This window comes from Dipodomys spectabilis, unplaced genomic scaffold, assembly GCF_019054845.1.
Source record: "Dipodomys spectabilis isolate Male_0828 unplaced genomic scaffold, ASM1905484v1 ptg000365l, whole genome shotgun sequence".
Lineage (NCBI taxonomy): Eukaryota > Metazoa > Chordata > Mammalia > Rodentia > Heteromyidae > Dipodomys > Dipodomys spectabilis.
The window spans coordinates 5203304-5222391 of record NW_024871042.1 but is presented as its reverse complement, the minus strand read 5'-3'; the positions used below and the strand labels follow the sequence as shown (position 1 = coordinate 5222391).

Sequence of the window (19088 nt, the reverse complement as noted above, 5' to 3'; positions counted from 1 at the left end):
AAATAAAATCCATAACTGGGCAACAGTGCCTCACAACTATACCTTAGCTACCCAGGAGGCTAAGATTAGAGGACTGTGGTTCAAGCCAACCTCCAGGCAGAAAAGTCCATGAGACTTTTTTTGGGGGGGTGGAGGTCCAGTCGTGGGGCCTGAACTCTGGGCCTGGGTGCTGTCCCTCAACTCTTCAGCTCAAGGCTAGCGCTCTACCACTTGAGCCACAGCGCCACTCCCGGCTTTTTTTTTCTTTTTGCTCATATGGTGCTGAGGAATCGAACCCAGGGCCTCTGGCATGCAAGGCAAGCACTCTACCACTGAGCCACCTTCCCAGCCCATCCATGGGACTCTTATCTTCAATTAACCACCAAAAAGAAGGAAGTGGAGGTATGTCCCAAGATGTAAGAGCACCAACCTTCAGTAAAAAAAAGCTGAGTGACAGTGCTCAGGCCCTGCATTCAAATCCCAGTATCAGCACCAAAACAAGAAATGAGGGGAAGTTGATGGGGTACATATATGGAGATATTACAACGAAATTGCACCAAAAACATCACAACTAATCTATGTTAATAAAATATATTAATTTTGGTGGTGGTGGTGGTGGTAGTAGTCATGGGCCTTGAACTCTAGGCCTGGGAGCTGTTCCTGAGCTCTTTTGCTCAAAGCTAGTGCTCTACCATTTTGAGCCACAGGGCCACTTCTGGCTTTCTAGTGGTTAATTGGGATAAGAGTCTCATAAACTTTCCTGCCCAGGCTGGCCTTGAACCACTGTGAGAACCCCTGGAGCTGAACTGTGAGACCTAGAAAGGGTTAAGAGATCTGAATGTAATCTCTGACAGCATTCAGAAGGCCCAGAGCTGTGCCCAGAAAAGGCCAAACAGTAGAGGTAGACAGAGGCAAAACTTACTGCCCTAAGTGTGTTTAAGTTAGAGCTGTTAGGATACTAAAAGCTTAAAACCTTGGAGATAAGAGTGTGCTAACGCTGGAGTGTTTACTCTGTTTCCTAAGAGAAAGAAGTCAATTATCACTTGTGGGCAAACTCTGCCTCATGTTTCTGGTTGTAACCCTAGCCTTTGCACGTACCCCTACCGTCACCTCCCCCATACTAAACTCAAGTAACAAAACAAAACAAAACAAAAAACCCTTGTTAATGGGATCTAGAGATCCAACGACAGGAATTGCTTCAGGTCCCTCTGGCCCCTCAAATCTCCGTTCTTCAGCAGGGTCTCCCAGTCATTGTACTGTCTCTGGTCATGATGGATTGTGACAAATCGTGATCCTTAGATCTCAGCCTCTTGCGTAGCTAGGATTACAGGTGTGAGCCACTGGCACCAAGCAAATACATTAATTTATTTTAAGTCTTCAGCTCAACAGTGAGAGGCAAACATGGCCAAGAAAGATGGCTTCTGTCAGGCTACTGTACAAGACATGTACAGGGGGCCGTCCCTAGCACCATGCCTTGGAAGAGGGTTAGTAAGACACTCCTGTTCCCTGCAGTACAAGGAGGTCATAGGAAGTAAAGAAGGGTGAACTCGGGCTGGGAACGTGGCTCAGTGGTAGAGCACTTGCCTTGCATGCATGAGGCCCTGGGTTCGATTCCTAGACACCATAAGCAAAAAGAAAAAAGCTGGAAGTGGCACTGTGGCTCAAGTGGTACAGCGCTAGCCTTGAGCTGAAGAGCTGAGGGACAGCGCCCAGGCCCAGAGTTCAGGCCTCACGATTGGACCCCCCCCCCCAAAAAAAAAAAGAAGGGTGAACTTTTCTGTACAGTCCACTCTTTCTGCTTGAGCCAGGCTGAGAACAGACATGCTAGTCAGTGGCAGATGCTACTCTCAGGTTTCTTTACAACATCTCTGCCCATTTGCCTGCACAGCCAGCATCTGTGTCTCCATGGAAGTGTCCTCGGACCTAAGAGCTTGCTTTGCCTGTGTGCACAGTGCACAGAAGAGCTTGGGGCAGTCCTGAACCAAAGTCTGACCAATACAGGGCTATGAGTACTCTGGGAAGCTGGCTGCTCTTGTGAAGCCTATACGGTCTCCAGAAATTTCCTGGGACTCCAAATTTCTCTCGGTGGGATTTGCTAGATATACACCGTGGCTTAGCATCCTTCCCTGCCAGCTCCTTCCTTCCTCCTCTCTATATTCTCTTGTCCACGAGGACCCTATTTCCTAGTCCATTTCCACATGCATCTTGGCCTCTGAAATCTCCTCTATCTCATTATGGACAAAGAAGGATGATTCTTTGTAATTTTTTTAAAAAAAGGATACAACAGTACACACCGATAATCAGAAGGCAGAAACAAGAGTGGCAAGTTTGATACCAATCTGAGCTACAGAATGAACTCTGCTTAAATTAAAAAGAAAAAAAATAAGGAGGTCCTATGCCCATGTAGGACCGGAGCATTTGTTTGTGGATTAGACTGTCCCTACCCAGACTTCCATCTGCTCCCCACACAGTCTAATTTCTGATTCTATAGGTCATGATGCTTCCCCAAGCTCCACTTGTTCTGCATGGACCATTCTTGCCTCCCTTCTGGGACTGAAAGCCTTCCAGTGTTCTAGACCCCACATTCCCTCTCTCTCCTCCTGTATCCCACAACCCAGCTGACAGCCTTGTTTTCTAGGTGGAACCTGGTGAGTGACATGGCCTTTGTCCCAGCCCACCAGCACTCTGTGCCCTTGGTCATCACACTTACCAAGCCTGCTAGGAACCCACTTGCCACTCAGTAACACCACTGAATGCATCCACCGTAGCTTACATAGTCTTCCTATTGGAGATACTTTACAAATGCTCGGGGCAGGAATAAATGTCCTTGAGTAGAAAGAGATCTGTAAACCCAACCCCACCTCTGTCCTTTTCTAGCTCTGCTCATGGAAATGGTCATCTCCAACCCCAGAGTCCTGTAGATATAGGGTTTAAACTGTAAGAAGTTCTCTGTAAGCCGGGCGCCGGTGGATCATGCCTGTAATCCTAGCTACTCAGGGGGCTGAGATCTGAGGATCATGGTTCAAAGACAGCCCAGGCAGGAACATCCATGAGACTCTTATCTCCAATAAACCACCAGAAAACCAGAAGTGGCACTGTGGCTCAAGTGGTAGGGCACTTGCCTGAGCTGAAGAGCTGAGGGACAGCGCCCAGGCCCAGAGTTCAAGCCCGCCCCATGACTAAAAAAAACAAAGATCTCTATATTATTTTACATCACATATGTAGCCCAAAATGCTATAAAGTGTGTGGCAAAAGGACAATGGCTAAAAGTATTAGGTACAATTGGGCTGTGAGATGTGCCCAGGGAAATGTTTGTGATGCAAGTATACAACTATAGGTTAAATCAGGAATCCCAGAATACAGAAAAATGGGCAGGGCAACCCATGAACAGATGCTAAAACTTGAAATTCCACCCTGAGAGACAGGGCATGAGGACATGAAGTACTGTTACTTCATGCACCAGACCTCACTCAACCCCAGGGATGTTAAGAAGCTTTAAGGGAGCTACTCTGAAGGAAATAACTGCAATGGTCCAGGGAGGTGAGACTCCTTGTGGGTCATTTCATTGGCTGTTAATCCAGGCCTCCCTCCTTCCTTTCCCCCCCACCTCTCTCCCTCCTAGACTCCTTTGTTTCCAAGGCATGAAACCTTAGGACAAGTCTTAATGTCTATAGGGTGGAGTCTCCTTCCTTAACCTGTAACCTGAGCTACACAAGGGGATGAAGATTGGAGTTTGAAGCCAGCTGGGCTGGAAAGTGCATGAAGACATTTCTCTTCAATGAACTAGCAAAAAATTCAGAAGTGGAAATGTGGCTCAGGTGGTAGAGTGCTAGCCTTGAATGAAAAAACTAAGAGACAGCCCCCAGGATCTGAGTTCAAGCTCTAGTACAGGCATCCAAAACAAAACAAAACACAAAACCTCCTAGTCCATCCAAGAGCCATGACAGCCTAACACCTCCATGCTTGCTTCATAAAGGAAGGGCTGGAGGGGTGGGGGTGGGGGGGGGCAGCATGGAGCGGAGGGAAGTGGCCTTTTCTAAAAAGACAGAATCTCTGCTTGTTTTCTTATATGGACCCTTAAGCTGCCATGTAGAAAAACCACTGCAAAGGAAAGTAACTCTGAATGAAGAAGTTTTTAAGTTCAAACTCCATGCAAGTAGGTCTGTCTCCCAGGTCAGAAACTGACCACTCAGCCCTGTCCTTGCCTGTGTCTGTCCATATTCCCTGCCAGGCTACGAGGTTTTTGAAGCAAGTGAACCTGGGAGCCAGCCAAGCCCTCACATTTCCCAACAGTGCTGAAACCCGAAGACCTGGTCTCCACCGGACCCCTGTGTCACAGGCAGCCCAGGAACCCGTGCACATAATACAGCTCCAGTACTCACAAGGCCTCCAGCCTTTTATTCAGTGATGAGGTCTATCACATAAAGGAAGACCCAAAACTACTGGTTTCCCCGCTCCCCCTCCCCCCCCCCCCCCCCCCCCCCCCCCGCCACCACGTGTGTCTAGGCTGAATATAATTCCAAACAAATCCCATGGAATAAAATTTGACTGAAAGAACGAAAGAGTAAATTTTCCAAACCTCAGAGTGAGGCTTACCCTTCCAAAGGTAGCAAATGGGGGCAGAGCTGGAGAAGAGCAGTTTGTGAAGCAAAGGGTGCTAACTCTAAGGACTAAGTATTGGGGGAAAAAGTGAAGTTTCCATCTTCCTTAAGGAACCACCTGCCAGATTATTCCAAAGGAATTGAAACAGTAATCCGTAAACATTCCAAGAAAATACAAAGGGCTAGTTGTCCAGGACTCCAAAAAATTTCCTGTGCACAGAACCATTAAAGAAATCCAAAGGACGCAGGGCGCCGGTGGCTCATGCTTGTAATCCTAGCTACTCAGGAAGCTGAGATCTGAGGATCACAATTCAAAGCTAGACTGGGCAGGAAAGTCCGTAAGACTCTTATCTCCAATAAACCACTGATAAAATCGGAAGTGGCGCTGTGGCTCAAGTGGTAGAGCGCTCACCTTGAGCTGAAGAGCTGAGGGGCAGCGCCCAGGCCCAGAGTTCAGGCCCCACAACTGACAAATAAATAAATAAATAAATATATATATATATATATATATATATATATATATATATAATAAAAAAAAAACCCCAAAGGAAATGAGCAAACATTCACCTAGGAAAAGGGTGACACTTCCAGATGATGTCAAAAAGATGAGACCGCCCCTGCCCCCAGCACTTTTGAGAAGTCTGGACAGGCTGCTACCGAGTGCTGAGTGTCCCCAACTGTGTGAGTTTGGATACACCCGGCTCTAGTCTTGTATGGGTGTGGCTGCTGTTTGTATTGCACTGTTGCCAGGTATAGGCTGTTGGCTCACCTCTAGATACAAAGTTCTAGTGAAATCCTACCAAACAGTTAATGCACAGGACATCTGCCTCCATTTGGTTTTTAAAAGTATGAAGACATAGCATAAATGCAGTGGGAAATAGCTATTTCAGAGGTAAATCTTGACACTTGGTCTAGTAAAGAAAAAATGTGGGCTGGGAAGGTGGCTCAGTGATAGAGTGCTTGCTTTGCATGCATGAGGCCCTGGGTTCGATTCCTCAGCACCACATAAGCAGAAAAAGACAGAAGTATCACTGTGGCTCAAGTGGTAGAGTGCAAGCCTGGAGCTGAAGAGCTGAGGGACAGCGCTCAGGCCCAAAGTTCAGGCCCCATAACCCACAAAAACAAAAAACAAAAAACTTTGTAAAATGACTAAGTTCCTGTAACTACTGAAAGTTACAAAAATGTTCAGCTTTCTGAATTTTAGTATCCTGACCTGGCAAATAAAAACATTTCTGTCTATGGAAACTGAAATGTCTCTTTAGCCCATTTACTGCATAAATATATGCAGTTAAATTTTAAGAGTTTACTCGTGAAAAAGTAGGGAAACAGCCAAATGCTGATAGTCCATGCCTATAATCTTTGATATTCGAGGAGCTGAGACTCGTAGTGAAGTCCTTAAGACTTCACCTCTACTTTGGACCCAAATGCCAGGCTGGAAGTAGAAGAATGAGAGCTGGAAGGAAGCAAGCCACCTGAGCAAACACAAGTTCAACCCTAATACTAGCAGAATTTTTAAAAAGTGAAAAAGCAAATGCTTCTCATCTGATTGGTCAATACTGTGGCTTATACTCAGGGCCTCATGTTCTTTTGGCCTTTGATTTTTTTTATTGTTATTATAAAGTTGATGTTCAGAGGGGTTACAGTTTACGTAAGTAAGGTGAAGAGTACGTTTTTTTTTTTGGAGAATATCATCTCTTCCTTCACTCTCTCCTAAATTGTCCCTCCCATTCCCACCCACAAGTTGTACAGTTCATTTTCAACAGTGTCCAGTGAGTACCATTGCTGAATTTGTTCACCCTTTTCCCCTCCATTTCTGTGCCTCCCCTTATCCACCCAAAGACATATAAACAAACAAAAAGGAAAGAAAGAGCTGGGAAGATGGCTCAGTGGTAGAGTGCTTGCCTCACATGCCTGAGGCCCTGGGTTCAATTCCTCAGCACCACATAAACATAAAAAAGCCAGAAGTGGTGCTGTGGCTCAAGTGGTAGAGCGCTACCCTTGAGCTGAAGAGCTGAGGGACAGTGCCCAGGCCCAGAGCTCAGGCCCCATACCCAACCAAAAAAAAGGAGAGAACATAAAACCAGCAAAAAAAGAAAAAAAACCCTCCTGCTTTCATTTCAATACAGTTTTTTGTATGATCAGATGCACATAGGCATTGTGACTTTCTGTTCCTCTCCTAAGAATTTCATCTTTTGGTCTCATTATGTTGAATACCTAGAGACCTGTATAATTTATGTCTTGGTATTTTAGATCTATCTTCTTTTGGCCTTCTCACTCATGGCGACATTCTACTACTTGAGCCATATCTCTAGTCCAGTATTTTGCTGGGTAATTGGAGATGGAGGCTCATAGACTATTCTGTACAGGCTAGCTTTGAACTGAGATCCTAGATCCTACATCCCAAATCTCAACCACCTGAGTAGCTAGGATTACAGACATTACCCACAGGTGCCTGGCCCAAGTCTGAGTTTTAGAATGGCTCAAATTTTGAGAATTTCAAGCAAGTGGAAGGTTTTGTGCTAATACCTGTCTCTATGTACTGCCAATAGCCACATGTCTCCATCAAACAAAAATGGCACAGCAGTCATTAGAACCCCTTTTGGGTTTGTACCTCAGCAATATCATTTACATCATATTTATAGGTAATTTAAACAAAGAAACCTACATACTTTCATAAACTTTTTTACATAACTGAACCAGGAGTTCTCAATCAGGGACCATTTGCTTTGGCAGCTATTCAAAGTTAGTAATAGAATTAGATAACCAGAAATACGTTATCTCAGGTTGTCTATGGCCTCATTTAAAAAAAAAAAAACAGGGCTGGGAAGATGGCTCAGTGGTAGAATGCTTGCCTGGCATGCATGAGGCCCTGAGTTTGATTCCTCAGCATCACATAAAAATCTGGAAGTGGTGCTGTGGCTCAAGTGGCAGAGCCCTAGCCTTGAGCTGAAGAGCTGAGGGACAGCACCCAGGTTCAGAGTTCAAGCCCCACGATTGACCAAAAAAAAAAAAAATCCTGATAAAAGAAAAAAACCAACATTATTCTTTTTTTGGGGGTGGGGGGGGAGGGTCCAGTCATGGGTCCTGAACTCTGGGCCTGGGTGCTGTCCCTCAGCTCTTCAGCTCAAGGCTAGCGCTCTACCACTTGAGCCACAGTGCCACTTCCGGCTTTTTTTTTTCTGCTTGTGTGGTGCTGAGGAATCGAACCCAGGGCCTCATGCATGCAAGGCAAGCGCTCTACCACTGAGCCACCTTCCCAGCCCCACCAACATTATTCTTATAATCTTTTCTATTTAAAAATAATGACTGGGACTGGGAAAGTGGCTCATGGTAGAGTGCTTGCTTTGCATGCATGAGGCCCTGAGTTCGATTCCTCAGTACCACATAAGCAGAAAATGCTGAAAGTGGCACTGTGTGGCTCAAGTGGTAGAGTGCTAGCCTTGAGCTGAAGAGCTGAGGGACAGCCCAGAGTTCAGGCTCCAGGATCGACCAAAAAAAAAAAAAAGACTATATTTAATTAAACTCTTACTAAACCATGAGCAAGTTTCAAAACAGTTTCAGCTACAAGAAATCCTATTTCTTAGACATTTATTCTATCATGATGGGACAGTGTTCTTGAGTCCTTTGCTAGTGGTATTTAACTTGGATGGCTTTGAGCCCACTCAGCAGACTCTCCACACTTCTGGATGATATTAAAAGTGCTTGACCTGAGAGAGCCTGGGTCCTAATCAATTTTACAGGTGCTGCTCAGGAGCTAGCAGGATGAAGATTCTAGATTGTCCAGTTTATTGCCAGCCAGGGCTCTTCCTCCCCATCCTTGGCTCTACAATTTCTCCTCTACACCCACTGGACATGAGCTTCTAGGATTTGTTTTTCTCTTCTCTACAAATATATTTATTTTTAGCAGAATGAAAACAGAGGATCATAATATTCTTTCTAGTTACTGCTAAAATCTGTAAAAGTGATAATGACACGAAATATTGTGCCATAAGATCTCTCAACCTGGGGCTGGGAAGGTTGCTCAGTGGTAGAGTGCTTGACTTGCATGCATGAGGCCCTGGGTTCAATTCCCCAGCACCACATAATCAGAAAAAGCTAGAAGTGGCACTGTGGCTTAAGTGGCAGAGCCCTAGCCTTGAGCTGAAAAGCTGAGGGACAGTGCCCAGGCCTAGAGTTCAGGCCCTATGACTGACAAAAAAATATAGTTTTATTATAGAATATTAAGGATAGAAAAAAAAAACCATAAGATGATGTGCACACTCCATTAACTAAAAATCAGAGGTTTCACTTGTATTTACATTCTTACACCTCAAGTAGCTAGGCTTCCTGTTTATATGGGAGATTGTTTAGTTTAAGACTAAGCCTGGGTATTTTTGGAAATTGCCAATTTTGTAGACCTTATGAATCTATTTTCTCTGTGAGACGAGTGTCTGCCCTAACTCTGCTTCACTAGACCAAATGCAGGCTCAGGCTTCCAGGATGCTATCTTGACTCCTTTCTTGACCACAGACTGCTCCCTGTCATCACTCTGTTTCTGTCCTCACCATGTCCTTGGGACTCCTTGTGTTTCCTGCTAGATGACATACAGACTTCTGAACTTAGTTGGTTTAAAATCTCAGTATTTCCTCTCTACCCTCTTCTTTGGTCACACACACTACAGCATTCAAATGTGCGCACTGACTCTAAACTCCAGGAGTCCACTCCTGTTCATTACTCTTCTGGTCTTCTTCCTCACCGCTCACCATTGGTACTTCCACCCCTCCTTATCTGACAGGTAAGGTGCAAAACACTCCTATTCTAAAGGCATCTCTGAATGAGACTTTCTTTTCCACACAAGGGAAAAACCTAAGAAACAAATCTTGAGATACGTTTGCTCTGCCTTGGAGTCCTAGAAATGTCTTCAAGAGAAAGTTAAATCCACAAAAATATACCTAGGATCCTCCATTAACCTACAGCTCTCATTCTCCTGTCTCTCATTCTCTCCCTCACTCCCCTCTGTCTCTCTCTCCCCCTCTCTCCCCTGCCCCTCCTCCTCTTTCTCACCTCTATCTTTTCCCCCTAACTCTTTCTTTCTTTTTTCTGCCACGATCAGGGTTTGAACTTAAGGTCTCATCCTGCTCAGTTTACTATTTTGGCTGTTGCTCTATTATTTAAGCCAAACCCCACCCACCAGCCTATATTTTGTCAGATTATTTGGAGACAGTCTCCTGGACTTTACTACCTACGGTGATGTCGAACCATGATCCTCTGAATTTCAGACTGCTGAGTAGCTAGGATTACAGGCATGAGACACCTAGCTCCACACTTTGTCTTTGAGTCCCTACAATTCTGACTTGACTACTCCTCTTCAATGGCAACTGAAGATCTGGGTTTTCTGATCTGTAAAGAGTACATAACAGCACATTGCCAGTTAAGACTCTGATTCAGAAGCAACTGATTTCAAATATGGGTGCATAGAAAGTGGGTGCTGTACCTCCTGGGCTGAGGAATAATTGATAGCTGTTTGTTCCAGGCCTGAGTCCCTCAGAGACTCTTGCTATCTTTTCATGAGAAATGCAGAACACTGACACTCTAGAGAATCCATACAGCCAGTGCCCAGGAGAAAAAGAGAGGAAGCAAGAGAACTGGGTGCATCTATACCCTCAGAGGCGATGAAACCAAGATGAAACAGAGCTTTCTTTCCAGCTGGAGTGTAGCCTGGGGGAGAATGCTTGCTTAGCACGTCTAAGACCCTCCTTAGGTTTGTTCCATTTCCTAAGAATTCCATCCATAATAATAATTATTATTGTCATTAAGCATAGTAAATAGTGCTCTCAGTGCAGAAGCTCTGGGATTTCCATCCCATATGCATGGCTACATTTGAAATACCCTTGAGAGATGTAAAGGCTGGTTGAGGTAGAGGGATTATGGGCAGAGGAAGACACTTCTACAACTTCAGATCTGATCAAACCCTAGGCAACTGATGTTGATCGAATGCACAGAGCTAGCAAAGCAACAACTGACTCTAAATGTTCCTGTGTGGGTTACTATGACTTCCAAATGTCCAGAAAACACATATTTTTCCTACCTAGAGGACCACATACCACGTGGGACTCACAAAGCAACTTCTCCAAGTGGACTACTTGGAACAACACTGCACTTAGAAGATACTCTGTGGCCAAACAAAGTTGGCAAGCATATCACACACTGTGGTGCCATCCTAGAGTCCTAAAGCATGTCTTACTAACAAAGGTTCTGAAAAATCCAGCTTACCATTAGGCTTTCCCTGACATATTTTATCATAGTAACTCCAGTAAGTCCTCAGTAAAATTGCTGCTAACTCACAGCTTGGTAACTACTGCTCTAGACCACACTATCTGGAGTCTGCCTTTAGCAAGTCTTTGCAAGTCTACTGATTTGCTAGAAGTCTGCTGAGGTGTAGCAGAATGATTCTTACCTGGAGCCCTGGCTCCCACCTTGGTGTTTTGACCCTTCTAGGCCTCCATCTCCTCACCTATAAAACAAAACTAAGATTATTGTGAGAAACAACTGAGCCACTAACTAGATAAGCATTTTATAAAGAACTATAAAAATGCAATCTGCTTTCCTTAGATGCATTCCAGTCAGAAAGATGTATTTCTTGCAGTATAACTCCTCAAAATGCTCTGCTATCAAGATACTTTTCTTTTTTTTTTTTTTTTGTCAGTCGTGGGGCTTGAACTCTGGGCCTGGGCGCTGTCCCTCAGCTCTTCAGCTCAAGGCGAGCGCTCTACCACTTGAGCTACAGCACCACTTCCGGTTTTCTGGTGGTTTATTGGAGATAAGAGTCTCACGGTCTCTCTTGCCCGGGCTGGCTTTGAACCGCGATCCTCAGATCTCAGCCTCCTGAGTAGCTAGGATTACAGGCATGAGCCACCAGCGCCCGGCTCAAGATACTTTTCATTCAATCAATCAGCACTCACTCCTTTAGTGGCAAGACTATAATATGGTTTTGGACCATAGACAATGGATAAGTGGAGTCCATGACATAGTGCTTGGAAGTGATAAGCCCACACAAGGGATTCTGATAGGCAGAAGGGGTACTATACCAGGGAAGAGAGAAGGAAAATGGGAAGCTTTCCTTACTGAAATTCTCAGATTAGGATTCTTGGTAGGTAGGTAGACTGTGTATAGAAGGGAAGTTAAACACTATGTCAAAACAACATAAGCAATCAGACACAGTGTAATCGTAGCTGCTTGGAAGACAGAGATCTAGAGAAAGGGTCACTCTGGACACAAAGTTAGCAAAACCCCTATCTCAACCTATAAGCTGGGTGTAGTGGTCAGACCTGTCATCTCATAGGTAGGAGGACTGTGGTCCAGGCTGGAACAAGGCAAATATGTGAGTTCTTACCTAAAAATAAATAAATAAAACAAATAAGGGCTGAGGACGTGACTCAATTTAGTAGAGTTCCTGCCTAAGACGTTTAAGGCACTGAGTTCAAATCCCAGTACAGGAGAGATGAGAGGGGGTGGAGAGAGGAAGGGGGGGAGGGAAAGACAGAGAGGGAGAGAGAGAGGGCGAGACAGACTGACAAATAGAGTCAGACAGACAGACAGACAGAGAACAAGCCTATTTTATTATGGACCTCAGAGTGTAACACTCCTTTGACAGGAGAAATGATTTATCTGCCTCCTCCAGGCAGAAGCTAACTTAGCTTAAAGAAAAGGTTGTTCCTAGAGTTCTAAAGTGGAACCTCTCTTTAGAGTAGGTTGTGGACCTTGGCTTTAGAGAAGGCATGAAGGAAGGGGCTGATGGATGCGAGGGAGAAGAGAGCTGCTGGAATGTTCTCTCTCAACAAGCACACAGGACAACCTAAAGGAAGTCAAGTTTCCTTATCTGCAGGGAGAATGTCTCCAGCTAGGAGAGCGAGTTCCGCTCCCGTCCCCTCAAAGCTCCAGTCAAGGGCTTTCTTCCCAAATTCCAAATGCAATGTGTCTTCCCAGCTCTAGGCCCCTCCCAGTCCATAGCCTGTGACATCATGTGCAGAAGATGAAGCCTTGAAGAATAGAAGGACCAAGGGCCTGGAGACATACAAGGCCTGAAGCCAAGAGGAAGACAGGATCCTGAGTCCACAGCAAGCAGACCGTCCTCCCATCTGAACCAGGACAAAAGGTCACACAGCTGTAATGTCCATCAAAATGACCGGTGGACACCCATTGGCCAATGTTGGTAAAGGGGGAAGGGGGGAGGAGGGGAGGATTAGAAAGCCCTGTCCCTGTAGCACAATGATGAGGGCTATCACGGTAACCTGTCTTTATCTAAAGGGCTGATGTTTTGTTTAGTGTGGAGTTTTTCTTTTTAGGTTCCATTTCTCTTAACAAAATATTGTCTTACACTGACTGCTGCCAAGTGTTTATTTTATTCTTTGCTTGGATATTTACAAACTCCTGTTGGTGGAAGCATGCCCTGCAGTTGCCTTACACATTCCAGTGAGAGCCCAACAAATCACAACATGCCCAAATCCTGCGAGCAAGTTCCACTACGCAGTGTGGGTTTGTGGGCTGCCTCTCTGCACTAGGAGTCTTGAGGGATTTCAGAGCTCTGAGAAAGAGAGGCGCCTCTCAGGGCCCAGGGGACCAACCTGGCCCTGGATGCCTTAGCAACATTATCACAGGCTTTAAAGCCCCAGGTCTGCAAAGCCCTAACACCTCCGGCCATACCAGGGGTGCTCCATCGCGGGCGGGTGGACTTCACGGGCGAATGCTGAGCCCAGAGGGGTACCGGGAGGCCTCCAGAATGTGGCCCTGGAACCCTTTGGGGCTGGAACCTAGTACTCCTCCTGCACCCACGGCACTGCCATCGATCACTACCAAAATATAAGCAGCCCTCATGCCTGTCCCTCTGGAACTTCACCAGGGGGGGTTAAAGACACCTGGGGTCTCCGGCAGCCTGCGCCCTGCATCGGGCGAGCTCCCGGGTGCACTTGATACAGGGCAGGCAACCAGGTTGACCCTGCAAGTCGGGAAAAAAAACTCTGGTGTGTACACACACACACACACACACACACACACACACACACACACGCCACTGAGCCCGGGCAAGCAGCTCCTGGGGTGGCCTCTCATCCCCACCGCGGCAGAGGTCAGCCGAGGACACCCGGTGACCCTTCCTAGACCCGAGGCCGCCCAGCGCAGCGGAACGTCACCCTGGCCCCTAGTCCCGGCAGGCATCCCGATTCCCGGTGCCTCGCCCCCGCCCCCACCGCACCCCACAACCCGGGAGGACCCTGGGGCTGACTCTGGGCAGGACAGTGGGAGCGCGGGGGACAGCGCACCCGCTTGTTCCCGCAGCGTGCCGGTGCGCGCGCCTCCCCCCCAGTCCCCCGGGCGCAGGGCGCAGGGCGCAGGGCGCAGGGGGTGGGGTCTCCGCTGCTGCCTCCCCCTTACCTCGTGCGGGTGGGAAGGGGGCCTCCCTGCAGGTCACGGAGGCGGGCGGAGTGGGGGTGGGGTGGTGATCAGTGGCCCGGCGGGGGAGCGCGGGGCTGGACTCCCCCCGCCCCGGAGGATCAGGAAGAAGAGGGGGCTGGGGAGGAGAGAGGGGTGGAGGAGGAGGAAAAGGCTTTGTGTCGGCGTCTGGCCCTCCCCCAACCCGGCGGTAGCCACCACCTCCTCCCCACCCCCTGCCCACCCCCAGGAGCTCACAGAGAGAATGCAGGGCGGGGGGGGGGGGGGCGATCAGGTCGGAGGTGACGAGCTAGGCGCCTGCGCGACCCTGGGGGTCCGATCACCCCGCCCCCTGGTGCCGCCCACCTCCCTGCGGTCCACCCTCCTAGCTTACCCCGTTACCAGGGTGGCGGCGGCCAGCAGAGAGGCTGAGATCCCAAAGTTTATCTAACCCAGGCAAAGTTGGATGCATGGCGCCGACCGCCTCCGCGCCGCCCCCCGCCCCCCCCCCCGCCTTCTGCGCCCCACCCCCACCCCGGAAAACCAGTTTTGTTCTGCTCGGACGTAGGCGCAACCACCTCCCCGTGGTTAGAGCTGCCCCCCGACCTCAGATCCGGGGGGATTCGAGGCTCAGGCTGGAGACGCGCCACTGCGCAGGCCAGTGCCGGCCGCGTCCCTTTGTCCCCGGCCACCATCTCCCATGCAAGACGAGCTCGGAGACTGGCAAGCCCCGCTGCGGGTCGTGTGCTGGATCCTAGCTTGGGCAGAGGCGCCGGGGGCCGCCCACCCCACCCGGCCCGAAGGGGCTCGAGCTGAAGATCCCTTTGCAACCCAGCTAGAGGCTTCTCAGAAAGACCAGGAAGAGGGACGCGGCGGGGACGGGGCGGAGCCCGACCGGAGGAATGAACTCTATCATAGTGTTTGGGGGAGTCCAGCCGGCCGGCCTGGAATCGTTCAGTCTCCCAGTTTCGGCAGGGACGGTACCTTTGCGGTGCTAGTTGCTGACAGAGTGCCAGAGTGGCCTGTTTCCCAAAGAGAACCTTCAAAGTGTCCAAAGGGAGCCTTGATTTGCGCAGAGGTGGGAAAGAAAGGGCCAGAGAGATCTTAGCACTAGCAGACCCGTAACAACGGGGATGTAGATGTCATTGTACTGCTGCACTCGAATCCTGGCTTCTAACATCCCAAGATTTATGTGTCATTTAGCATCAGCTTCCAACAAAACAAAACCCACTGTCCTTCTCTATATGTTTCCAGACACCTGACAACCGGACAGCTGCTGCTAGAGGCTTGGGGTGGGTTAGGAAATAAACCAAATACTTCCCTGCCCTGGTGGAGAGGACTTTCCGATGGCCAGAGTGGGCGACAAAAGAGATACTATGAGCATTAACGAGTAAGTTATGCGAAGGTTGTAAGAGGTCATGGTGGAGGGAGGAAAAGAATCCGCTATCTGGAGGGGTATGACACAGGTTACAGAATTAAATAGGTGGAGTTAGGTGGTGTGAGGTCATTCGGGCAGGAGCTATTAGAACCAAGACTTGAAGAGCAAGGGGATTGTCTTGTCAGAGACAAGGCTGTGAAGGGGCTCCTGTGGAAGCTCATGAGGATTTGACCAGAGGGTGCTATTTGATCTGACTGGTGCTGCTGAAAACTCAAGGTGACCATTTGGAGATCCCCACTGTAGGGCACCAAGAGACAAGTTAAATGGCCACTGAGAGCATCCAGACAGAGATGAAAGTGGGGCAGAGCAGGCTCATAGCTGTGCAGGTGAGGAGAGGTCAGCAGTCTTACTTCCTTTGAAAGTAGCGCTGACTACAGTTCCTAAGAGGTTGGGTATGTGGGCCAAAGGAATAGGTGAAGTTATACAGGGCCCCACATTCCTTCCTCTTATTCCCATGCTTCAGTCCCAGAGAGATGCAGTTTTATAGACAAAGGACCCCAATAAATGCTGCAGATGCTTGGCCTACGTTCTTTCCCCCACCCTTAGTCTCCATTCATCCTTTTAAACCTTTCCCCTGTGGACAGTGTTCCATGGGGTGGAGGGTGGGGTCTCACAGACTCTGTCTTTTCCAAAGCATAGGGCCTATTTGGCTCTCCCTGCCCCTACCCATGCAAATATCTTCTACTGTCAACAATTGTTATTGAGTCCCTTCAGAGTGAAATAAAAATAAGCCCTCCCAATATATTAGCCTATTTCCAGATGGCTGGCATTTGTGGGGGTTTGTAGTAATAAAGGTATACACTAGTACAAACAGTCTTTCTTTAGGACACTCTTCAGGAAAGATCTTTTACAGGAAAAGATATGGAGACATAGCACCTGGCCCAGACAGAGTTTATCACAAGTGGTATCCTGTTGTGGAGACTCATCTACCTAACCTAGGAATTGGGTTTGGTGCATTTGCCTCTTTTCACCCTTTCAGTCCTACTTTGCCCCTCCATTTCAGTAGCTCAAGGTTTGATTTCCTTCTGCAGCTCAAATGCTATATAAGCTTCAGCAGCTGTCTGGGTCTCTCACTGAGTCTTGAACTCTGAATAAGGCTGCCATGTTTCTGCACATGAATTAATTCATAGGTTTTCTTTTTCCTATAAATCTATTTGTCACCATTTTACTCCACAAACAAAAACAATTGAAACTTCAGAGGGAGAAGAGAACATGGTTGAAAACTCACCAACACTGCAATGTGCTGGACATGCTTATAGGTACCTGGGCTACAGGAGTGAATGAAAGAACCACTGTGCTCTGTTAGAACTCACTTTCTAATGGAAGACAGAATGACAGTAAATCAGCCAAACACGACTTAGAAGAGGTGGAGAAAACAAAACAAGGAAGAAGAAGAGACTGTTGGGGCAGGAGCAGGGAAGGGAGGCTGGTGTGTGTGTGTGTGTGTGTGTGTGTGTGTGTGTGACAGCAGAGCCTGTGTGAATGCAGGGCCTGGGCACTGTCCCTTAGCTTTTTAGCTCAAGACTTCTGGCTTTTTTGATAGTTAATTGGAGATAAGAGTCACACTAGTCGAGTCTGGGTGGCTCAGGACTGTAATCCTAGCTACTCAGGAGGCTGAGATCTGAGAATCGAGGTTCAAAGCCAGCCCGGGCAGGAAAGTCCATGAAACTCTTATCTCCAATAAATCACCAGAAAACCATAAATGGTGCTGTGGCTCAAGTGGTAGAGCACTAGCCTTGAGGTGAAGAGCTGAGGGACAGAGCTCAGGCCCAGAGTTCAAGCCCCACAACCGACCAAAGAAAAGTAAAACAAAAAAAAAAGTGACACTAATTTTTCTACTCAAGTTGGCTTCAAACCATGACCCTCAGATCTCAGTCCCCTGAGTAGCTAGGATTACAAGCACTCTTGAGCCACTGATTTTTTTTTTTTTCTTCTCCAGTCCTAGGGCTTGAACTCAGGGCCTGGGTGCTATCCTTGAGCTTCTTTTTGCTCAAGGCTAGAGTTCTACCACTTGAGTCACAGCGCCACTTCCAGTGGTTTTTGTAGTTTATTGGAGATAAGAGTCTCATAATCTTCAGATCCCAGCCTTCTGAGCAGTTGGGATTATAAGCGTGAGCCATCAGCAAACAATAGGATGCTGAATTTTAAAACACAGACACTAGTCAAAGGAGAACCAGAATGTGGGAGTATAGTAACTCCCTCTCACCATCCACTTGGCAGTTCTGACCTCGTACCTTAAGGCCTCTATTGGCAGTCATGGCCACACCAGTCAGCTGCAGAGAATTTGAGCAGGATACAACTGTCAGCCGTGGACCAGCTAGCCAAGAAAATGTCACTTCTAAATGAAGTTATTTCCCCTGTAAAGTCAATCAAGCATATAAGCTCTTGAAGCATCTTTCAGAGTTAGCAACTCAACAGTTTGTTTCTCTCCTCTGTGGAGGGCAACAAATAGAGAAAAATGTCATGTGCCCATAAGATGACTTGAAAAGAACACTGTTAGCTGGGCACCCATGGCTCACACCCATAATCCTAGCTACACAGGTACCTAGAGCTGAGGATTGCACTTCAAAGGCAGCCCAGGCCAGAAAATCCATGAGACTCCTATCTCCAATTCACCACCAGGAAAATGAGAAGTGGCACTGTAGCTCAAAGTGGTAGACTGCTAACTTTGAGCAAAAGAGCTCAGGGACCGCGCCCAGACCTTGAGTTCAAGCCCTATGACTGACAAAAAAAAAAAATCGTTGTAACTTTAAGGTTTAAATTATAAAACAATTATAACAACTATTATGGCATTTATTGCTTGATTGGTCTGTCCTGGTAATGGATGGTGTATACTTGTCCAATCCCCATCATAAAAGACAGAGATTACCTGTGGAGAATTAACTATGTGTAAGCTTTAGGAATTACCTAGTAGACAAAATACTTGAGAAAATCAACTTATAAGGAACAAAGTTTTATGTCGCCTATAGTTCAGATATTATCTTGGCTTATGTTTGCTTGTGTTTTTGTCACTTTGGGTCTGTTTAAAGGCAGAACATAATGATGAAGCAAAGCCATTCATCTCCCTAAAGTTAGGGATTCCCTTCCAGGGCACAGCCCCAGTGAGCTAAGTTCCTGCGTTGAGGCCCAGCCTCCTAACCTTCCACTGCTTCCCAGTAACCACAGACTTGGGGACCAAAACTTGGTATATGCACTTTGGGGGACATTTGAGGTCCCATCCATAACAATTTCTAAGCATTGACATTTGTTGGTCTTTACATTTTTTGTAATTAATTCCCAGGTTTATTTCATTGAATCCAGAAATGTAGCTTGTACAAATTCTACTTTCTATAATTCAGTTGAAGCTTTTTATGTGTGTGTGATATGGTATTGTGATCAATTTAAAAGAAATATTCTCATCAGAAAACAGGCCTATTAAGCACCCCTAGATCTATGTGTAGCATATAAAGGTTGTTTAAAAATTGTTTATTAGTGTGAACTCTAAGTAATTAAATATGCATTTATCTTACATAGTTAATCGATGTCTGTCATTTTATTTTACTATTTTATTCTCCAGCCAGTCTCCTAGTTTATATCTAGATATAAACCCTTTGCTGGAATAAAATGGATTTAGGGCAGATGTGTTCACATATTCCATTTCATCAGAGTCCTGACATTTTTCTTTG

General features: G+C 47.0%; 1 protein-coding gene across 1 annotated transcript in view; it reads right to left on the bottom strand.

Annotated features, from left to right (window-relative positions):
• Positions 1 to 11073, bottom strand: part of Rin2 (Ras and Rab interactor 2) — a 193014-nt gene extending 181941 nt beyond the window's left edge. The window contains exon 1 of the mRNA XM_042666467.1: positions 11017 to 11073. The gene's annotated coding sequence lies outside the window, so the exon portion shown is untranslated. The remainder of the gene's footprint in view (positions 1 to 11016) is intronic.
• Positions 11074 to 19088: the final 8015 nt, after the last annotated feature.